Genomic DNA, 25,069 nt, shown 5'->3' with positions numbered 1-25,069 from the left:
CAGACCAATGGGAGTATGTTTCTTAAAATTGAACAATTGAACACTTGCATATAACAATGAAAAAGATGTGGTATGATTGCAAATGAGACTCGAGTCTAAATTCCACTAATAAAGATACTCGTCACGATAAATTCGTTACACAGTGTGTTAGTGACCTGATACGATATACAGGGTCAGTAAATTCCATATGAGGTTCTATTTTCGCTCAAACCCCTTATGGAATTTACTGACCCCGACTTAATCGTATTAGGTCACTAACACACTGTGTAACTGATAATATCTGAGTAAAATTTAAACGAATCACTTATTTGATAATGTTTACAGTTAGTATATTACTTCAACTTTAGAGGAGATATGATTTATTGATTGATGTTTTCTGAACGTACAGTAGCAAATATTTCATGCAGATTTATGAGCGGGAGAAGAATATTCAAAAAATAAATAAGATGTTGCATGCGTTTTCGTTGATAAAGAATTTTAAAGGTTCAATATAAATATATATAAAAGAAAAAACAATGATGAGAGAGATACGACAAAAAATGATCCAGCAAAATATAAATATAAAATCATTTTTCATAGATTATTTTATTCATCCTCTTTGTTGGTTAGTTGTAGCCTATTAATCTCGCAACTTCGATTTTTAGACAACCAGTAACGACCAATTGAACAGCTTCTTATTGTAGATCCTCTTATACTAATAGTACTATGCATCGTATTCCGCTTGAATATCATATAGTTATTTGAATTTAATCCAAGATATAGGATTGCGAGAGGTGGTTTATAGATTAAAAAATAATTGTGAAAAATAAGAATACGGTGAATTAAAAATAACAGAAATAAATGATTTAAAGATAAATGAAACTTTCCGTTTTCTGCATATTAAATGCATTATTGACAACATTCTAGTAGATCATTTCGAAAGAAACGTCGAACTTTCGAATTGGTTGTAAACGCAACTGGTCAAATGAAATAAGCGACGCAAATTTTATACATTCATAAGCATCCGCTCAGTGTTTTTCGCCAAAATCACGATCTTGCATGAGTTAACTTGTCATTTCGTTTCCTAGTGTAAGCCAATTTAACTTTAGATCCTTCTCGTGCATTGCGTCAGCAATTATTTAATTTTATTCACCTTAAAAAAAAATAGTTCGTGACAGATGTCGGACCACGATAATCCGATAAGCAACAAAAAGATCTGCAATAGTGGTCGAAAAAAAAAGTTATAAATTTCATGCGTCTGAAGCGGGCACTATCTTTGATTTATCTTCATCATTTACGCCTCAGCGACAAGTATTTGAAATCCAATGATATGAAAGAATAGAAAGAGTTGATGAGCTATATGACGAAAATGACACACAAAAAAGTCAAATCAGTCGAATGTAACATTGATTGATGGAGTTTAAAACCTTAGGTATCTTTATAATTCCAAAATATATAAATTGACCATTGATTGGAATTGTAAGGATTTGCAGAATCAAAACATTGTCATAATTCGTACGTCTTAATTTTCATACTGATGCTCGAGGACGGCAGACATTGTCTTCAATTTTTTGGGTATAACAATTTTTTAGTACCAACATATATTAAATATATTTCACTATTCACCAAAACAGTTGATTGATAAGCAGTGTTTCTTTCTATATTTTGTTGGACAGATAAGTAATCAATGATAAAATCTTTTTGGTGATCAAATTTTTATTTTATCCGATTTCCGATTTCTCTTAATGTGGGTTAGCTACCGGTATAAAACTGAACGTTAAGCTCCTTATTACTAGTACCTCGTGCCACAATGAAAATATGATAAAATATACCTCACATCATCTTTACTTTTGTTTATTATCCCAGATATCAAACTGATGTCGAAGAAATTGAAATACTTTTTTCTCTCCAAGTTTTATACTTATTTTAAACATTGTATCATTTATACAGTACAGTGACAGAATAAAAAAAGAGGGGCTATACAGAGTAGTGTCGTCTTACGTATATATTTGATACAGACAAGACAATACATGTATATATTGTCAAAATGTTATATACGGAAGTTTTCAAATGCACGAACTGAACCGAAGAATTTTACATAGAAGGGCATATATTTCTAACTGAATAGAGAAGCATTTGCTAAAAGAATTATAGAATACAGAATACTATTATTTTTTTCCGCGGTTTTTCCCTGTCGTATTTAGCATTTTGGGGGGATGAATTTTCAGCATCGTTACTCCATTCATCTACCGTTTTTCGTTTTGAAACTGACAAAGTTCCTGGGGTTCCCGTACTAAAATACTAACAAATATTTTGTTGCATAGTTTCGTGCTCAAGAGCTGTGCAACAAGACATGTCAATACCAATCAATACATTATACCCCCAAATTACGTTAATTGGAAATCTCGGCACGATAAGCAATGTACAATACCTCAATCCATGGTATGAGAAAACGATATTTAAAGTACGAGAATCAACACATGATACCAGGCCACCCAGACATGCCAGAGTTATTAGTTCTATGTTTAAAATATGTACAACAGGACCTGTACAAACCAGTTCAAATTTTTGGAATCCCGGATGACTTAATTGAATCAAAATGGCTAATATAGAATAGTGATGAAGGGATTTTTCACTTTCTATTTTGGAAACGTCAAGAATTTTTTGTTACTAGTCCGTCGGGCATATCGGATTACACATTTTAATTGCCCGAGGCGTAAATGATCTAGTCCCGGGCGTCGGGCTAGTGGATTTTTTAACCCCTGAAATTTATTATTCCCCGCTGGCGGCAATCTTAGATGATTGATCGGCTACAAAGTAACAACAAGAGGAACATGCATGCCATGTTTGGTTTCATTCCATTCAGTGGTTCTCTAGAAGAAGTTCAAAATGTTAACGCCGGACGCCAAGTGATAAGATAAACTCACTTGGCCCTTCGGGCTTTCATGATTTTTTTTATATAAAAAGGTAATCTATCCTTCATAATAACCACATTAGTAATGTTATTTCACTCATACCAAGGGCCACTTCTTATCCAGCTAAAACCCTATAATGAAAATATTTCAGATGTATATGGAATGTTTAATAAGTTAAATTGACCCAGAGTACCTGAATGGAATTGTGGGGGAAAAAAGTACCTTTCCACAATGTGGCCTGGTATAGGAGAGGCCGAAAAATGAGAATTTGGTTCTCAAATTGATGTCAAATTTGCTAGTCTAAAACTTCAGAAATGTAAAGATCGACCAAGGCTTTTTTTTGTATCAGCTCAGAGTTCTTAATAGGGTCTTGAAGATGAACTTGTGACACCTTACATGTTACTTTCTGAATTATACACTGGTTTTGATGATTTAGAATAAAAATCAGTTAACTCTAATGGAAAAACTGGGCTGTTATATTTGTGGCTGTTTATGATTAAGGAGATCAGGTATTAACACTGACACTAAGTCAAATAAATAATTGAGAATAAATACATATATAATGTAATTTTATTATTCTGTTATTCACAAATTATATGTGGTTTTTTAGCTTGATTCTGACCAATGCTTATATTTTAAATATATATGTATATGCCTCTATTAATGTTGTTGTTACCAATTATGTAAATCAATTGTATCTGATTTTATGCCCTTTATCGGCCTAAAAATCTAAAGAATTATATATTAGAAAATCAATTCTTAAGCGGCACTCTCATCAAATGAGTGAAAATGCTTTAAATTGAATGAATTCTTATCTCGTTTACTTTTTTTCTATTTCTCTCCGCTTCGTTAGTACCCAATTTCAGATGGCGATGATACACAGTGAATCTCAGTCTTGGTGAAATTTGAAACAGGACTCAGTGTTAAGGTTAACTCTAAGGAAGGCAACTCATCAAGTTCGAGTTATAGTTGTCATGATCATCAGATAAATTGTTTAATAATTGTGTATTTTTTTCTTTCTTATAGTTTAGAGTCATTCTATTTGCTGAACATCTTTCAAAAACAGACTACTGCAGAATTCTCCAATATAATAACAAATTACCCGTAAAATCTAACAGGAATGTGCACCCTATTGGCCAATTACATGATAACAGATGGCCAGTTTCATTTTTATCATACTGAATTATTTTTTTGCTTTGTTTATTGTGTTGAATACTATTTGTTGACAATTTATATGTTCCCATTTTTGTGCATTTGTTTATGGATAATTGTATTATGGGCAATCATACCAACATACTCTAGATAATAAGAAACAAAAAGATAATATTTATTTAATATATTTTATTTATTCATTCAGTCATACAGATAAACAAATATAAACCAAACAGATAAACCGTACATCATACATACAACATACACAAACCATTCATATATACATTTTCGTCATACATGTAGGACATTCATCTTATATACATTTTTTTTAAATTAACTATCTCATACGTTTTCCCTCATATGCTTTTGTCACTCATTCATTTATTCCACTGCATACACATTTCTCCCAAACATTTATATTCACACTCGCACATATAACCTATATCATAAATCACTAAAATAAAAATACGGAACGGAGAAAGTCTGATGTTCTGATACTGTCTTCCTCATACTGGTTCCAACGGTGAAGTAAGACGGCCTTGAAGCTGCTTGTATGTGTCTCGTTGATATCGACTGAGCTGCTGTGTGATTGACGCGGTCCTGGCTTCTTGTTGGAAGGCTGGCACAATCTTGTAGAAATTGAGGTGGTTGTGGACCACCTATGCCACCCTAAAATAAACACAATAATTACTAAAAATTTGAATAAAAACGAAACAATATTAATGTGTATGGTGACATTTATAAAAATGACCTATAATGATTTACCTATTTTTCATAGATGCCAACCATTACGATTTTTCCGTAGTTTTTCCGATTTTGCGATAAAAACTACGCTATTACGGTCAAAGTCGAATAGTTACGGATTCCCAATCATCGACGTTCAATTTTGTAAAACGCGGATTTATATCATTACTTTTCCGTCCTGGTCCAGTATTTAGGAAACGCCAATGTAATGCTTCTGGTTTCTCGGGAGTTATCAACCTATTGTTGGGTAACTAACTGACTTCCGAAGAGGCAAACTTGCATTTTATTAAGTAGCTTTCCCCCTTTCTCTACTTCTCCTTGACAAAAAAAAAATGTTTGAGTCGAGAACATCTGAACAATTAATGAATGGAATACATACTACAGACAACATGTTAAATGACAAATTTTAGTGTACATCACTTTGCAACCACTCGTCAGTAATTTTTATTGGTAAATGCACGTTTATGAATGATTACTGAAAACTTTTCAAAAATACGGAAAATTTGATAGTTTGTTACTGATTGTGTCAAAAGGGGATTGGCATCTATGATTTTTAAATTGTTTTTTGGATTGCAAGATGTCTCATTGGCACTCACACCACATCTTACTATATCTACATCCAATGGACTTAGTGTAAAGATGTCATAAACAACCAGAGAAAAACATGATATTGAGCAATGCTAAGTTATAGGTATCGACAGATTGTAGATCCATGACTAACCTACTAGTAATATTTAGTTAGCTTTTAATTTGCTGATAACAAAAAAATCAATATTTATACCAATAAAAACAATATTCAATGATCTCATTAGAGTGTTGAATAGGTAACCTTTTAGAATAATTTTTTTTAAAGGAGCGTCAAGTTTACATGGATCATTTCTAAATTTCCGGGCACGGTTAACAACATTTCCGTGAAAATAAGGATGTGCTTTCCCGTTTGAAATAAGTTTTCTACAGGTACAACCAAACTTCAAAACCAAATCCTTATGTCTATGGAAACATTTAGTAAAGATTTAAAGTAATTTATGGTAACGATATCCCTGGTTTAATAATGTACCACGATGAATGCTGTTGAGGAAGTTTCTTCTCGTGGTGACTCTGCGCGATATGCAATGTTCCTCTCTGATCCGCATTTCTTAGGCACAGTCGGTGGTATGTAGTTCATTACCCCGTCTCGTGATTGATCATCATCTTCGGGTGTTACGAAAGTTTCAAAGACATTGACTCTGTATTTGGAATTATAATTTTTCCATTCCTTAAAATGATATTGTAATTATTCGTTCTTTCCTGTGTGGATGTTTGAAAAGTGTTCACGATTCTAATTTTTTTACAAAACATCACCATGATTTATTATGTTATGGTCTATAATCTATCCGAAATTCCGAGTCGTCAGTTGGCATAATATACATTTGAAAATGTCGTTTCTGTCCATGATGTGAATCCTAGTGAAAAATTTAAGATTGAACACTAAATTGTATTCCATTTTAAAAATTATGATGTGTGTATTTAAATAAATATTATTTGAATGATTTGTGCTGAATTATCGTCCAGTGACAATTATATTTTTTCTGCATAATCAGGCCGTAATGTTTATAATTTTGAAATATAAGCTGTCACAGAAAACAAAGGAAATCTTCGCATTTTTTATATTGTGACCAAAGATGAAATCAATTCCCATTACTTAAAAGTAAATTTATATTTTTTTTATATAGAAAATAGTGGAATCTTTGAAATAATGACTTTACTGACTGAATTTTGTGTGACGAGCTAATTTTTTCCCTATAGATTTATTTTTCTGTGTGCTGTACGTTTTATTCTTGAATATTGATTTTGGATTTATGCGTCTCTGGCATAGAAAAACTACGTGTGTGTACAATTGTGTACTTGATTGATGCTTATTTAGAAAACAATGACCAAATTTATGTTCACTCTTATTAATATATTTAATACATCAATACTGAGTGAAGAAACAGAAAACAATGTAATAATTATGCAATCTATTTTATTATTTTGCCCCGAACTGATTGTACAGAAAGGCTCCGAGCGATTGTACAACTGGCGAGCAAGCGATTGTACTTACAGTCAATAGTATTTTTACCAATATCAAGAAAATTGATTTATTTTATTTTCTACTGAAACAATCGTTATAGAACTTTCAGAATTGTTAGACTATATATCACCAAAGGCTTAATTGTAAAAACTGGTGTAAGTATGATTATCATTTTGATTTTTTTGGAAATTTTATTGATGAATAACTTTCAGCGATTTACTCGGAGCTCAGCCGTCTAATAGAAAATTTCTGACTGTAAGTGACACTTACAGCAAATAACTATACGACTCTGGCTACACACTACATATTCAATCCAAAGAATGTTTGTTACAAGTCAAACATACCTTCATTTTTTCTCAGTCCTGACTTCTGGGTGTTGGTTGTTGGATATTGATTCTATCAATAATGTATGATTAAACTTCTCATACGGGAACATCCAAAAGTTCTTTGATGGACTATACATTCTAATTTATTGGGGCAATTGGTGTAAAAGATGGAAGTAGAAAGTCTGAAATATAATTGTAAATGTTTATATAACAAGTATTATTATTTAAAAGCAGTTATACACATAATTAATGTCCTTAAATTTAGACTAATAAACAAAAATTCATTTCCAATATTTTACACTTTTCTTGAACCCCAAGGGTGACTGGGGTATATTTTCCAATATTTTTCACTTTTCTTGAACCCCAAGGGTGACTGGGGTATAGAAATATGGTCACTTGGTCTTCTCCCGACCGGCAGTAAAACGCTTGCATACAAATTTCTCCACTTGCTGAGCAAACAACTCGCACAATTACACATCGCCGAGTACACTTTACTAATGTCTGCACCAAGTCAAGAATATGACACTTGTTTATCATTTTTTATTGGACTTTTTCGTTTTGAATTATTCTAGGAGTTTTGTTATTTCTATTTTTTAGAATGTGTATTTTACCTGGACCATTTTTCCCCCATAACTTTCACATCTAACAGAATGTTTAAACTGTTTTGGTGCATCAAATGTGTCTTTTATAAACAATGATTTCGAAATTGCATTGCATTGTCCCGAACATGAATGAAATATTTGCCACTGAATGTTAAACAATCATCAACACGGGGAAATTAAACTTATTTAAATTTATTTAGAACACTATCCCTGCATGTATGCTGCCATGACACCACCTGGAGTTAAAACAGCAGTTCTTCAAATTAATCTCTGGTGAAATGTTTCATGTTTTTAATGAAATTTTCAGATATACTACCCCAAGGGCCCGACCGGCAGTAAAACGCTTGCCGAAGTGGGGCGTCCGTTTGGCTGTGCGGGATGTATCAAGTTCGCAGTCACGTCCGGTCAGATTGGGGACGTTAAATTCGATGCCTCTTGTAAAGAGAGTGCCACGCTCTTTGCACGTAAAGAAACCTAGATTTGCCACAGATTTAAGTCATAGGTGTCATACAGAGTATGAATCTGCACTTTCAAAATGCAATCGAGATATGTTCCAGTTCAAGCGAACTGTGTCGCATGCAGTTGATGCAATAGTTTTGTGCTACCAGGGAAACCACTTTTTATGTAAAGCAAATTCATTTGTTTGCAAGGGACAACTGAACAACAATTGGATAGAGAGAAGAAGTATCTTTCAAGTGACTTTAAACTTAAATTGTCTATAAAAGAACAAACTGAGGTGAGAAAATGTGTAAATTTCAGACTTGGTCCCAAGGAACTTGATAAAACAAAACTTGGGACAAACTCTCAAAAATCTGAATGTGTAAATAAAATCATAAGAAGATCCTTACCTAACAGAGTAACTTTCAGTAAAAACTTTCATGGAAGGGCAAACAGTGCTGTACATGCAGCAAACTATGGTCCTGGTGAATCTATCATGGCTCTGTGTGTCTCAGTTGGCTCTCCAATTTCAGTTGGCAGTAAGGTCCACATGGTCCCTGAAACAAGAGCAAGATATTTATGAAAAAATAAAGAATATCAGAAATCAGATAAACGCAAAGCAAAAAGAAAACAAAAAATTGAGTCAAAGTATGAGTTATATTCAAAACACCAAGAAGAAGTCAAATATAAGAAAGGTATGCTTCTTCATGAAAACAAAAAAAGTTCGTGATGAAGAAGTAAAGGCCGCCAAAGGAGATCACGATACTTATACAAAACCTTGTAGCAAGGTACGAAAGTAATTTCCATTGCTTACTTAAAGCAAACAGTATGGTGTGTGTCTTTTCGAACAATATCCTGCAACGAAACAGCCATTTCGCTCCATATTGGTGATATGCGGCTCATGAACTAAATGACTTTCATGAATACATTTCTTGTTATGACATATGTGGCTGACTTGAAGGGGCTGGCTGAATTCATTCAATTTAGGCATTTTATCATGAACAATTTTATTATAAGCCATGTAGGCAAGTCTGAGTTTTTTCAGTGAACTTTTCGCCATCAGGCCAAGTTACTATTTTACGGCCATAACCAGTGTCGGTGCAAGCACCATTCTACTGAATGCAATGGTGTCCGTTAGGAAAAATTGTACAATTTCTTTTTAAATCATGTAGAATATTTTTTTAAAACTTCTCCATTCTCAAAGACTTTCAATACAATGTAAATAAGAGCAGAAGTATCAAGAACCAGCGGCAATTACCATGGCAATATGGAATAGTTCAAGTTCAGTATAGGGAAACGGTAGTATTTATTTTCCCATAGGCGACAATACTAACATTTCTTAAATTTTATGTACTTTAAAACAAGAACTCTATGCCTCTGATCACCCACAGCTGAGGTACATTCATTATACACCTCTAAAACAACATTGGAATATGGGCATGACCAATTTCCAATGAAACCGGCAAGTGAAGTTTGGGGGTACCGGATATTTACATTTTTTCTGTACGCAGTGAATGGGAAAAATACAAACTTTTTAAAAATTCAACAAAAATTCATTCTTACTTGTATTCAATTTATTAGTATAATTTTGTATGCTTCAATTATCCTCTAATCAGGAAATAATTCAATTCATTACATATAATATACATGTGTCCAATCAAATCACACTAAGTTTGTCTTCCTTTCACCTGTCTGGGGTACACAAAAGAGCAACCTAATGCCGTGAAAGTAAATACTACCGTTTTCCCTATAACATACATATACAAAGACAAAAGTGTATTTTCAGAATTCTATCTGCTATCAATTTCAAGTTTATCTTCGGCGGTCACAGAGTTTATTAAATAAAGAGAGTCTGTATACTATATCAATGGATCGATAAGTAAACTTAGAATTAAAAGTAAATAAACTGTATTTATATCGTAATAAATGTTCATAATATATAGATAAGCGCTAAAAATATTCATGTGAACTTTTGATACCTTTTCTAATTTTGGAAATGGGCCTTTAAAGAATTAAAGGTATGTGTAGAATCTATATCGATACATTAAAAGGCAAAGAATTTCTTCAGAAGGTCTTGAAATTCGAGTCAAATCATATTTGCAAAACTGTTGCAAATGAATGCAATGTAGAGGTTTCCATTTCTTAGACATCTTTGCTGATGATCAAAAGAGAGGTTTATAGGCACATTTACTATAGGCATCCTCTTATCACGACTACTTTTCAATAATGTTTCCTTTTCCTTCAACTTCCCAAAGGGTGACTTGGGGGTATGGAAATATGGTCACTTGGTCTTCTCCCGACCGACAGTAAAACGCTTGCCGAAGTGGGGCGTCCGTTTAGCTGTGCGGGATGGATCAAGTTCGCAGTCACGTCCGGTCAGAAGGGGGACGTAAAATCCGATGCCTCGTGTCAAAAAGAGTGCCACGCTCTTTGCACGTTAAAAACCCTTGCAACAACTATTTGAGGGGTCCGTAGGTGACCTGTTGCAAGGCAAAATTTATGTTCCTATCCAATATACCCTCTTATTCCGGTGGCAGTCCAAATTTCTCCGACCATCATCCCAGATAGCCTCTATTGTATCAACCAACCTATTGTATTTATTGTGAACTTGTTCTCGTCCTGAATATGCATGAAATATTTGCCACTGGACGTTGAGCAAATCAATCAATCAATTTTCCTTCAACAGAAATAATATACATTTTAACTGCTATCATATTGTAGAATTGGTTTATCTGTAGAAGAGAGAACTGAGCTTAAAAAAAATAATGAAATGATTACGTAATAGCCGGTGCACAAATTCAATATATAGAAGCTGGGATCTAGGTTAAAAACTGTATGGAATAGTTAAATACACAACATTTGTACCCTTTTTCTGCTTACAGGGATCACTCCTATATGGTGTGAACAAATATCAAAGATACAGTTATATGGATGGAGAGTTGTCTCATTGGCACTCACACCACATTTTCCTATATCTAAGAACAGTAATATCCGTTTCTCAAAGTTAAATTTGTTAGGTGAGGGTAGATTAAGCACACTCTGTTGCACTCTTAAACGAGAAACTGACAGCTCATCCTTCATTTTCAACGAATCTTTTTGCAGTTTTATTGACTGCTCTACTTTTCGGAAGCATTTCATGCAGACACCATTGTCTTTGTCTAAGTCTGAATTAACTTTGTATCGAGTTACAACACTTGTAATTTGATTGATTGTTGGTTGCTTTACGTCCAGTGGCAAATATTTCATGCATATTCAGGACGAGAACAAGTTCACAATAAATAGTAATTTGAGATACTCTGTCGAGGGTCAATTTCAGTTTTAGTTTGAAGATTTTTTTTTTCAACCCGCTCTGCCGTTGGCAAAATTGCAATGTTTATGAACGAAAATCCACACAAATCACAGCTGTTTGACCTCATACATATCTTTCTCGGTGTATTTAATCGACACGATGCCATCTCAATATTTTGTTAGTGTGTTAATTCAATAATTTTATATGATTTAGTTCATGAAAGGAACATCGCATGGAGGCTGCCATATTTGTTATTGTACATTCGGAACTACTCTAGCCACCACGATAACGTCTATGCCAGTTTAATAACCAAAGACTTTGAAGCAGCGTCGTTGATTGGCTACAGCAAATTTGACCTTAGACATGGTTATCAATCGGGTGTATTAAGATCTCACACGGCGACATATAAAAAATCGAGGAGCAAGTGATGAGAACTTATTTTAATAAGATTGTGTTATACGCTGACATATTATTGATTCCAACACTAAACTTGACGTCGTAAAACTTTAGTATGCCTCTCTTTGTTCCACAGAAACCGTGTGTTACTACAGCCGGACAGGTGTTCAGCAATCTACAATTGTATTTGCTTCTTAACATGACCCAAACGTTTTGCATCTTGCTTCTCATCTTCTGTCATGATTTTGGATTTGATAGTTGACCTTGTTAATGTAACTCCTTTGGCTGCTTTTAATCTCTGAATTAATTTTTTTTTAACCCTGTTTCTATTTCAGACAGGTCTTCATTGGACAATTCGAAAATCTTGAAATTTTGGCCAGTTCTGAAAATGTTCCCGCCAGATTTGATTTAGGCTGTATATATTGGTAAGTTACCATTATTCATCCAAATTGATTTAAGAAATGTATGCAACCCACATGTAATCAAGGGTGTATGAAATGTGGATGATAAATGTAAGACATCGTTCAGGCATTTCCATATTGCTATCTTCTAAATTTAATCAACTTTTTATTTTGTAATCTAATTATCTTATTGCAATTAATAGTTTATTGTTTTTGCTAACAAATTAATCTTTTCTTTTCCAGAAAATGCCAAACTTGAGCAACAATCTTCAAATTACCCATATAGAGTTCCGAGAATAGCCTAGACTGTAAATGTAGGAGCCACCAACACTTACATCCGAGGTGGCCAAACTATGTCAAATACTACAATAGGCTTTTCTGACTGCGACTTGTGCTATCAAAGGCCAGTGTATCGATATCATTAAAATGAACACTATCAAACCACACTCGACCCATATGACCAGGAACTACATCTACAGAGATTGGATGATCATCATAACATCAGCTTCTAAAGTATCAGGCACATGCGGAGTTGGTGATATAGCAGAGGAGTACAGAACTCAGGCTGTTGAATTTGCTAAACCGCCAGCACCTCCAGCAGTTATGCCTATTGAGTTGGCATAAAATACCAATCCTGACCAATTTGTCTCTGTTAAGGTGGCTCGGGGCCTATTAAAAGTTTACAATTACTTGTTTTGATTATTGATTTCCATTATAATGGTTGTTATGAACAATGTGAAAGATAGTTGTATACTAAATTGTATATATTTATTTTTAATAATAAATCTGTTCATTACTTTTTACTTTTTCTCATCACTTGGCGTCCGGCGTCGTCGTCGTCGGCGTCGTCCTGCGTTAACTTTTACAAAAATCTTCTTCTCTGAAACTACTGGGCCAAATTTAACCAAACTTACCAATAATCATCATTGGGGCATCTAGTTAAAAAATGTGTCCGGTAACTCGGCCAACAAACCAAGATGGTCGCCATGGCTAAAAATAGAAAATGGGGGTAAAATGCAGTTTTTGGCTAATAACTCAAAAACCAAAGCATTAAGAGCAAATCTGACAGGAAGTAAAATTGTTGATCAGGTCACGATCTATCTGCCCTGGCATTTTCAGATGAATCGGATAATCGGTTGTTAGGTTTCTGCCCCTGAATTGGTAATTTTGAGGAAATTTTGCTGTGTTTTTGTTATTATCTTGAATATTATTATAGATAGAGATAAACTGTAAACAGCAATAATGTACAGCAAAGTAAGAACTAAAAATAAGTCGATATGACCAAAATAGTCAATTGACCCCCTAAGGAGTTATTGCCCTTCATAGTCAATTTTTAACAATTTTCTTAAAATTTGAAGATTTTCTATAACATTTTCCACAGAAAGTACTGTTATAGATAGAAATAATTGTAAGCAGCAAGAATGTTTAGTAACGTAAGATCTACAAACACATCACCATCACCAAAACACAATTTTGTCATGAATCCATCTATGTCCATTGTTTAATATTCACATAGACCAAGGTGAGCGACACAGGCTCTTTAGAGCCTCTAGTTTATTATTAAATTTAATTGTATCGAAATATAAGCATCTGGAATAATCAAAGTAGGAATTACCGGTCTCCTGAAGTGAAATCCTGGGGTAATACATGATTATCACATAACAAGCAATTACGTTAATATGTGAAGGTAAACATTTTGTCAAGTCAACACTGTTATTCTTTCCAACTGTGATTATCCCTAGTAAATTACACACATGTCTATGAAGTCTTCTTGTCCAGACATCAACATTGCATACCAATGTGTTATCTCATTAATATAAGTTTACTACATGTAATTATATATAACCAAACATTTAATTCAAAATGCTATTTATCATGTTTATTAAGTGTGTGGTTTTGCATGCACTTTTACTAAACATGCTAAACAATGACCTAGATTTAGTGATAGTGTTTAACGTCCAGTGGTAAATATTACATGAATATTGCGATGAGAATATGATGCATTCCTTGTACTAGTAACCAGTTGAGCTAAGTAAATCAGTGGTTGTCATTGGTTCATGTCTGTCATATTTGGTTTTTGTAGATTATTTTGTGATAAATAAGGCTGTTAGTTTTCTCAATTGAATATAATTGTTTCATAAATTTGTTCATGTTTGGGCCTTTCATTTACAATGTACATGTATTATGGGTCTTTCTCATTGTTGACAGTGGATATTTGTCTCAATTGTCAATCATACCACATCTCCTTATTTTATTATTATTACAAGGACACATTGTTAAACTCTGAATCAACTAGTCTTTACTTCTAAACCTAGATGTACATTGTATATTCTGTAAAAAAAAATACACACATGTACATGTATACTGTATGTGTGCTTAGCAAAAATGTCCGACTTGGTAGGGGTTTAAATCCTTAACCTCCTTGAGTGACCATACATTGATTTACAAGTACAAATGCTTACAGGGTCAATGTGATTCTTACGATAAAATGAACAACTAAAAGCTTTAGACCATAAAATTATTATTATTGAAAAATCTATCTCATAAAATTACAGAACAGTCTACTGAAAGTGAGACGATCACTGTCTACTTCATCAACAATTATGGGAATCATTTTTCTCACATAAAAGTCTTTTAATCTTTGGACTTGTTCACGAACATATTCCTGGTCATAATCAACATTTATTAAAATAAAGTCATCCGGACACCTCCACACACTTTGAAAGTAATTATAACTTTGCAGGCTTTTGAAATTTTTCATTTCTTGACCATCGACAGCTTTTGAAGAAATTAAAAAGTTGTACACATCACCGTACATAACATTTGGCCATACCCTCATATCGTCGGCCCATGTTGTTATTTTATCCAAGCATGGTGGATTCAGATTATTTATTTTAGTTGTATCAACAATAAAATCAGCGTGCTTTCTATAATGTTTACAATTTTTCACGACCTTAATGGCGACCGGATATCGATGACCTCATGCGGACATGTGCAATACTAAGGGGGATAATTAAAAAGACCCGTCTATAATGCGAAGAATGCGGTTCTACTGGCAAAGAAGATGAAGGGTTATTTCTAATATCGATTTCATTAATTGTCAGTGGTTCTGAAAATGTTCTTGCTCAATCCCAGGTACATCGCACATCAGTACCAACTCCTGTAATTCTGTCTTTGTGTCTACTTGAAAAGTTTTCTAATGAGAACAGGAGGGCTGTAATATGCTTGCAGGTACCATTATCACTGGGAAAAAAATACACTACATGTACATTTACAATATTACATGTAGGATTATAACAACTGTAAATTCATAAATTATTGGGTGCATTTATTATTGCCATTGTGTAATTGAAGATTGAAATTAGATTCAAAAGTGTTGCCATATTGAGAAAAACCATATTGATATCAGTGTTATGGTCAGTGTTTGGAAATATTTTGATAAAGTCTGTGTTAATTATTACCCTAACCCAGATACAAATGAAATACTTGTTTTCATACTAAACAATATATTTATCAAGTCAGATTTCTAGTATCAAAATTTTTAGTCAATCAACATCTTTATAAAACATAAGGTGTGGGTTATAAGTGCATCTGCCAATGGGACAACTCTTCATGTAAGTCACAATTTGAATAAAGGTCAAAGAATAGCCTTCAACACTGAACCTACGTGTAGCATGAATATGGCTTTAAAATAAGCATGTGACGTCCAATTTACAGAGGTATATGTATGTTATTGATAAGAAGAAATGAAATTAAAGCTGCACATGGTTTTGTTATATTTGTTATAATTTTATAGAGGTAATTCATTAAAAAATATTGGTAAGTTGAATGCTGTGCTTGATATATATTATACCAGCTTTTTTTCTCGCGACAAGTCGAAAACAATTTTTTTCTTTCAATTTTAGCATTACATATAGTGGCAGCTATATGTAATGCTAAAATTGAAAGAAAAAAATTGTTTTCGAATTACATATAGTGGCAGCTATATGTAATGCTAAAATTGAAAGAAAAAAATTGTTTTCGACTTGTCGCGAGAAAAAAAGCTGGTATAATATATATCAAGATTTTTTTCTCCTAAAACTGGAAACAAACTTTTTTTTCCAAAAAAAACCATAGCCCCCCCCCCCCCCCCCCCCAGAAAATCAAATGGTTGCTGCCTAAGACACTAAATCCCGAGGTCCCGAAATTTAAATAAACTTAATCCCGACATCCCAAAATTCGAAAAAAAAAAAAAGAATTCTTGTATCCAGAAATGGTCATACCAGAAATCCCAGGGTCCCATTAAAGGTCATATCCCCCTCTAAATATAGCCACCCCAAGGGTGACTGGGGTATAGAAATATGGTTACTTGGTCTTCTCCCAACCGGCGCAGTAAAACGCTTGCTGAAGTGGGGCGTCCGTTTTGCTGTGCGGGATGTATTAAGTTCGCAGTCACGTCCGTCAGAAGGGGACGTTAAATCCGATGCCTCGTGTAAAGAGAGTGCCACGCTCTTTGCACGTTAAGAACCCTTGCAACAACTCTTTGAGGGGTCCGTAGGTGTCCTGTTGCAAGGCAAGTGTAGAAAAAATATTATTAAACCAATGACAGGTCTGTTTTTACTGTCAATATAATTATATATAGAATATGGTCGATTTCTAAAATTATCAAAAAAGGTTATCAAATTTTAGGCAAGTGTAGAAAAAATATTATTAAACCAATGACAGGTCTGTTTTTACTGAGGGGGCTGATGGGTTATTTCCGTTCTTCGTGATCGGCGCATTTTCGCTATCGTGATCCGTTTTCTACAGATTTATTTTTCGTGATTCGTGATGAAACCATTGTTCGGGAATCGTTTTCATTAGAATTTTATGTTCGTTCTTCGTGATTGAGACATATTTTTCGTTCTCGTGATTTTTTTTCATTACGGAAATAAAGAGTTTCATTGAGTTGTCTTTCTTGGCTTAAAAAGTTGAAGTGGCGCGATAGTTTTAAAAGTGCAATTAGGTCATTTATTAGTGCAAGCTATGGCAGCCCCCATGGCTGAGAGCCACAGCAATAACATTGTCGAGGTTGTGATATTTTATGTAGATCCAACCTGTTTTGGACAGGAAAATAAATTTATTAGAGGAAAAGAGAGAAAGAGGATGTGAACGTTTTCCGAACTTTTTGTTCAATTTTAAAAGAACAGACCAGACTTGTGGAGGAAGCTCTCCAAAGAGGTTTGGGCAAAGAAGTGGAAGTGAAAATAAGTAGATTGGAGAAGACCAAAGAAGGTGTCAAAACATACGGCATTTCCACGCAGGCGACATGGGAGTTGGAGCTTCCCGAAATAGAAAAAGGGTGTAGTTTACAAGGTATTAAAAATTGTCACTGCTATAATAATGTATGTATTTATTTATAAGGTCGATTCAGCCCTTAGTCCATCCGCCGGCCCCAGTTGATCCGACCCCACTGTTTATCTGACCCTGCCACATCTATGAATATCTATATTAAATATATAAATATGCCATATATATATCCGGGTGGGGGGGGGGGGCGGGGGGGGCTACATTGTACTTCCTATAATTTTAGTGGTATGAGTGTGCCGCAAAACGGGGTCCCTTTTTCATGCCCTGCTGGTTAGAACGGGGTCTGTTTTTCATGACCTGCTGGTTAGAACCAGGTCTGTTTTTTAACATAACAGTCCAGAACAGGTTCACATATTCCTGACACGTATTTTAGCTAGTTAGAAAAGGCACAGGAATCTGAAATTTTATCCCTTAAACGTGAAAAATGGGTGTGATAATTTTTCAATAAAATTTCAAGATTCCTGTTGAAAAATTCATTATCTGAGCCTGTGTAGAACAGGTTATACATTTTTACTGAGGGGGTCTAGAACAGGGTATACATTTTCTGAGCATGTCTAGAACAGGGTATGTTTTTCAACTTTTTTCTGTTAGAACAGAGTATAATTTTGCAAGTGCTTTCGGCACAGTTATACCCAAAATGATTGTCAGTACCCCCTCCCCCCCCCGGGATATGTATATACTTGAGTCATGCTCGTAAACGGCCCTTTCTGAGATTAAAACAAAAATCCTATTTTTTTTGTGTTGAAACCCAGTTACCACTGGCACAACAAAGTGCACACTCTAGAGATTAAGATATGGTACAATGGGCGTGTGAACTGTAATTATATTTTGGACATTTTTTATTAATATATTGTTTCATTGAAAATTTTGATATTACGATTTTGTAGCACAATGAGAAGGAATTTAGTTTTTTTTAATGAACATTATACAATTTCTTGTGTTTGAAATACGTGAAGTTGGTCGTTAAAAGTAATTGTATTTTTTTAATCTCCCCAAATAATTTTAAGCCGCCCGTTTCTCGATTAATTGATAAAATTTATGTTAACTACAAAACTATTATAAGTCTTATATGCATTAAGCAATAACCATGCAAAAGTGCATAGTGTGCTGCCGGGCTTCATTAACACACTATCTGCATATATACATTATACATATAAAAAAAGAAGATTTGGTGTAATTACCAATGAGACTAACAACTATAGGTCACCGTACGGCCTTCAATAATGAGCAAAGCCCGTACCGCATAGTCAGCTATAAAAGGACCCGAAATGACAAATGTTTAACAATTCAGACGAGAAAACTAACGGCCAAATCAATGTACAAATAAATAAATGAAAAACAAACATATAACACAGCAACAAACGACAACCACTAAATAACAGGCTCCTGACTTGGGACAGGCACATACATACATAATATGGCGGGGTTAAACACGTTAGCTGGAATCCAACACTCCCCTAACCTGGGACAGTGGTGTAACAGTACAACATAGGAACGTAGACATGATCCATAGTGAACTGAGTTATTTGCAAAGTCAAATAACGTCAATTAATTCGTCAATTCCCATTAACATGTTGTCTTGTCTCACTGTATGCGTTGAAAACTTACATGCTCTTGGACATTTCAAATGCCAATTACCAACTATGTTAGAACATGCCCGGAACTTAAGCAATACAGTGTATGAGGGAATAAAAAGGAGTGTCCTGTGGGCTGCCTACTACTTAACGCATCCCTCCTCTTATTACCCTATTCCTGAAAATGACATGCCATTGTCGTCCCTGAGTGCTATGGAGCACTTGAAACCAAAAGCCCTGCTGTCAAAGGACCAGGAACGAGAAATGCGTGAGTGGGCCCAGGACTTCGGAAAGTGTGTTCGACAAAGATCAGTACGACAGCAAACGACAATGTACAACACTGGCACATTACCACTTAATATGTACAAAAATGCAACTTACAGTACCACAAGTGAAAAAATCACATTTCCTTCAATAGCTGAAGAAGGTAACACGGACTATGATCAAGTTTCTGAATATGATTCAGAATCAGATGTGGACTACACTGAAGAAACGGACAATGCTATTGACACCCCAGATTGTCTTAGTTTTCTTCAAGGGACAACCAGCAGGAGTGGGAGAACAATCAGGCTCAGCAGTAAATTTTTTTGACAAAATACATATGATCACATATATATACTTTATAATCTCTTAGTTTAGCCTCAAGATAAAACACAGATGTGGTTCCGTGGTATTTACGCCAGTAAAACATTTCTATGAAATATTATTATTATACAATAAAAGAAGTCAGAATGTGACTGTTTTTAACGATTAAATTTAGAACCTGGGAGAATTCAACATGTAAACAAGTAATGAGCCAGTAATGTATTTGATTGTAGCTTAATTGCACCAAACAACCAGCTTCTGAATCTCTATTATCGAGATTGATTGGTGATACTCTTTTTATATTTTCGTGATCCGTGATCACCGTGTAGAACGCCACATGCGGGGTGTCGGCTATGTTTGACATGGGGTGGCAATTTCGAAGCGACGAAAAAGTAACAAGGTAAGTTCAAGCATCAAAATTTCTTATTTTTAGAACTCTCAGTATCATATAATGTATTGCACGGAAGGAACCGCAACATAATCTATTTCCTGAAAGCAGAAGCAGTCGTTTTCAGTGCTCAGTTTTCTCAAACACCTCGCCCTAGTTTTCCGTGTTGCAGATTTTGAGGCTTTATATGCAAATTTCGGTATAAAAAACTACTTTACACAGGTACCCTCCGTATCATTTATATAGAATTGTATTCCTCTCATTGACTTATACCAAATACCAGTTTCTTAGTTAAAATTGATTGGTTTTAAAACTGTTATTCATCAAAATATAAAGTGTCGCTCGGGGTGTCAGATTGTGCGTCGCAAGGGGTAAAGGCTTGTCATAAAAAAGAATACATTTTCTTATAAATCGATCTCTATCTGATACTTTTTAATTCAAACACACCTACACTGTTATGATGACAAATTACAAACTTAAGGTATGTCATTTGGTCCATATTTTAGTCTTTTTAAGTAATGTGGATTTTTATTGATAGACATAGCAAATAAAGCCTCAAAGTAGAAAAATAATTGGATATGAATAGAAGTGTAATGTTGTTTGTTTTATATTATACCTTTGAAATACAAAAATATTGACAAATGGACGTAAGAATATGAAAATTACACGTATGAATGAAGAAGGGTGTACCCGATTAATTATCAAATCATTAATGATTTAAATTGAGTTGAATAGGAATACACTTAATCAAATGCTATGAACATATAAATCTTTTAATCTTTTCATGATATGTTTTTCAATTTCGTAAATGCAAATGTATATTCGAGATCGTAAATGATTTTATATAATTTTTATTTAGTAACTGTATCAGTTTATTTTCACAAACTGACCGACGCCCAAATAGATTAATTGTTGTTTAGACACTATGTAAATGCATAAACGTATATATTTTTTAAAGGAATGGAACGAGAAGGATTTGAAATAGACCACGAAGAGGAGGTTGGCGAGCAGTTTGTTTGTCATGTGTGTGCCAAAAGATATAAGCACGAGTCATGATCCCTCAATAAGCACCTAAAGATACATAACGGAGAGGAGCACCCTTGTATGCAATGTGAAAAAAACATTCCGTACCATTTTTTACTATGAATGAAATCAAAAGCACATGTTTTATAAGACCAAAAACAGGCAAAATGAAAAACCCTTATTTTGTCATGGTAAAGAAGATGTGAATGAAATCAAAAGCATATATTTATACTTTTTGGACCTTTTGGATTATAGCTCTTCATCTTTTATATAAGCTTTGGATTTCAAATATTTTGGCCACGAGCATCACTGAAGAGACATGTATTATCAAAATGGGCATCTGGTGCAACAAAATTGGTACCGTTAATTTTATTGTAAGACCAAAAACAGGCAAAATGAAAAATCTTGTTTTGTCATGGTATAGTAGATGTGTTTGAAATAAAATGTATCATATGAAGACTAATTTACATGCAAATATGTATTTTTTTTTTATGACAAGCCTCTACCCCTTGCGACGCAAAATCTGACACCCCGAGCGACACTTTATATTTTGATGAATAACAGTTTTAAAACCAATTAATTTTAACTTAGAAACTGGTATTTGGTATAAGTCAATGAGAGGAATACAATTCTATATAAATAATACGAAGGGTAGCTGTGTAAAGTAGTTTTTTATACCGAAGTTTGCATAAAAAGCCTCAAAATCTGCAACACGGAAAACTAGGGCGAGGTGTTTGAGAAAACTGAGCACTGAAAACGACTGCTTCTGCTTTCAAGAAATAGATTATGTTGCGGTTCCTTCCGTGAAATACATTATATGGTACTGAGAGTTCTAAAAATAAGAAATTTTGATGCTTGAACTTACCTTGTTACTTTTTCGTCGCTTCGAAATTGCCACCCCATGTCAAACATAGCCGACACCCCGCATGTGGCGTTCTACACGGTGGTGATCATGGAAATTTATTTTCTGTGACTCGTGATTGACAAAAAAATCAATTCGTGAATCGTGATGGTTTTTACCTTGATTAATTAAATCCTTAAATTTGACAGCAATATGACAAACAACATAACTACCTGAGATAGCTGTATAGTTTGATGAAAATCCAAGTTGATTTAAAAAAGTTACATATATTTAAAAATTTAAAGATGACTATTTGAATTTTGTCCGAACTGAAATTCTAGCTTTTATTTCCCACTAATTAAATTTTTAAATTGACAGCAATCTACCAACAAACCTTGCATTAAGATCAGGTAAGATCAATGTATATTTGAGATAGCTGTAGAGTTTTATAAAACTCCAAGTTGGTTTGAAAAGGTTATAGAAATAATTGAAGATGATTATTTTTCTGATACAGATTTTACCTTTATTGATAAATTTTCAATATTTTACTGTAAATTTGACATTTTTTTTGGATAAATGTATATGATGTAACCTTAAATCAGTCATTTGATCAAGACATTTTCTAATATGTCAATTGTACTTGTTATACAATTGTCAATACACATATGGAAATTGTCTTGATCAAATGACCGATTTAAGGTAACATCAATTACAGTTATCATAAAACTTGAAAAAATTACAGTAAAATGTGGAAAAATTAACAATACACCGACTGCAGGTTAAGTTTATATTTTATATAAATATTTTAAAAATTTGGTTCATTTAAGGTTTCATCTAATACAATAAACCAGAAAGTGGCTAAATTAACTGAAAAATGTGTTTTTTTTTAATAAACCTGTAGTTGGTTCAATTTTAATTCTAATACAATTCTCAATACATATTAAAAAATTGTCTTGATCAAATGACCGATTTAAGGTGACATCATATCGTTTATCATAAAAATTGTCAAATTAAAAGTAAAATGTTGAAAAATTATCAATATAGGTAAAATCTGAATGAATATCCCAAAAACTGGTAAAATTTACTGATAAAAATGTTGCAATTTTTAAATCAAGCTGTGGTTGGTTCAAGTGTACTTGTTATCAATGTGAGAACATATAACAAAATTAAATTAATCAAATGACCGATTTAAGGTAACATCATTACAATTATAACAAAAGTTGGCAAATTGACAGTAAAATGTGGAAAAACTATCTAAATTCTCATTTGCTGTAATGTATGTTAATTGACCATCATCATCATACAGTTTCATTTAGAAAAGTTAGACATTTTCTAAGACTTGCTGCTCTTTTTTTAAGTTTGAAGACCTGAAGTGGTGCAAAGTAGGACCCTCAGACCTATCACTTGGATCATTTGGACCATCATGGAAGACAATGCCACCATTGTCAAATGACCACCATATGCCCCTGCCAACAGCCATAAAATCAGCAATTCTCTCGAGATGACACTGGATTAATGTTGGCTTTGTCTTTAAGAACTCAGCTGTAAATGCAGACCTTGGATGCTGTTTTAATTGTCTTGCTTGCTTGCTGATGTTTGAGTCTTGCATATGAAAGGAGTTCTGTTTATTTCCTTACTTTTGTTGGTAATTGAACCTTACAATACAATTTTTAGCAATATTTCCTGGTTGCCTGTTAGTGGTGTTTCTCGATATTCTTCTGAGGTCACCGAAACATCTCTCCTGTTCCTCTGTAAGGATTGACCCCAAAAAAAATATTCTAAAAGCTTCGGCAAGATGTAAAGTTATGCTATGGAAGTGGCTCCCAAAAAGCTTCGTTGCAGTCATTTGTACGTGACTGCAAAAAACGGTTCTACATGTTGCAGCAAATAACAATGTCTGGTTATAAAGACGAAGTATCAGTTTTGGTGTTCTCCCTTCGCTAGGCAGGTAAGAAATATTTACAATGTCCACCAGTGCATTTCCATTTTTATTATGTTCTCATCTATGTTCTTTTTTTCAGAGTTCATTTCATCAAGAAATTGTGACAGCTTGATCAGAGCTAATCTGGCATCTGATCCTCTAATTTCATTTCTTTCACCATTGGTGGTATGAGAGAAGTGTAATAACTTTTTCTGGATGATTGGATCTTTTATTTGATAGGGAAGCTCTGTAATTACATTTTTATCATATTTGCTAGGTCATAGAGTGGTTCAAAGCAGGGTATTTCATATTTGTTTATGTTGAGATCATGAGACGTCATTTTTGGATTTGGCAGCATCAGGGCAGGTGGTTTTCCAATACCATAAATATAAATATTTCATATAAAAACATTTTTTTCAAATATTTTGAGGGCTTTTATGGTGGGATTTTTATCAACAAGACTTCAAAAGGCGTAGAATTGTGTAAAGTATGTTTGTTTTTTTTGGTAATAGTTTTGTCTTTAGATGTTTTTGTTTTCTCTTAATGATAACACATACAATACATTTTTTTAATTTAATTTGGTTGAATATAAAGCGAATTTCTGAACAGAAAATACTAATTGTGTTTATCTTGTGAAAAAATGACAATGATCCACAAAACAATACAACCAAATAAACCTGTGTCAGTTCTGCTTCTAATGGTACCAGAACATTGGGTGTGCTGGAGAATTTTGGGAGTCTCAGGAAGATGTTTCTATATGAGAACAAAACAGGGACACCTTTGAGAGTTTGTTCAGTTATTGTGCATCAGAGGAAGGGAGCAACGACCACCAAACTGAGACGGCAACTGTGTCTTTGTGGTGTGACTTTTTGGACAACATTGAAGGCAAGTTTGTAGATTTCAAGAAAGTGCATTCAATCCGAAACTATTTAGACTTCGATTCTATAGAGCACAAGTCACAGTTGAAGGAGACATGTTTTCCTGAGCCTCTAGTTTGTGTTACAGATACGTAGTTTTTTTTCGAAAAATGATTTTTCCTTAAACGGCATATTTTCCATACTAATTGAAGACAACTGATCATTTCAAAACCCTCAAAATATTACTAATTGCGTCACAT

The sequence above is a fragment of the Mytilus edulis genome, chromosome 11, assembly GCF_963676685.1.
Source record: "Mytilus edulis chromosome 11, xbMytEdul2.2, whole genome shotgun sequence".
NCBI classification, from domain to species: domain Eukaryota; kingdom Metazoa; phylum Mollusca; class Bivalvia; order Mytilida; family Mytilidae; genus Mytilus; species Mytilus edulis.
This window is presented reverse-complemented; position numbering follows the sequence as displayed.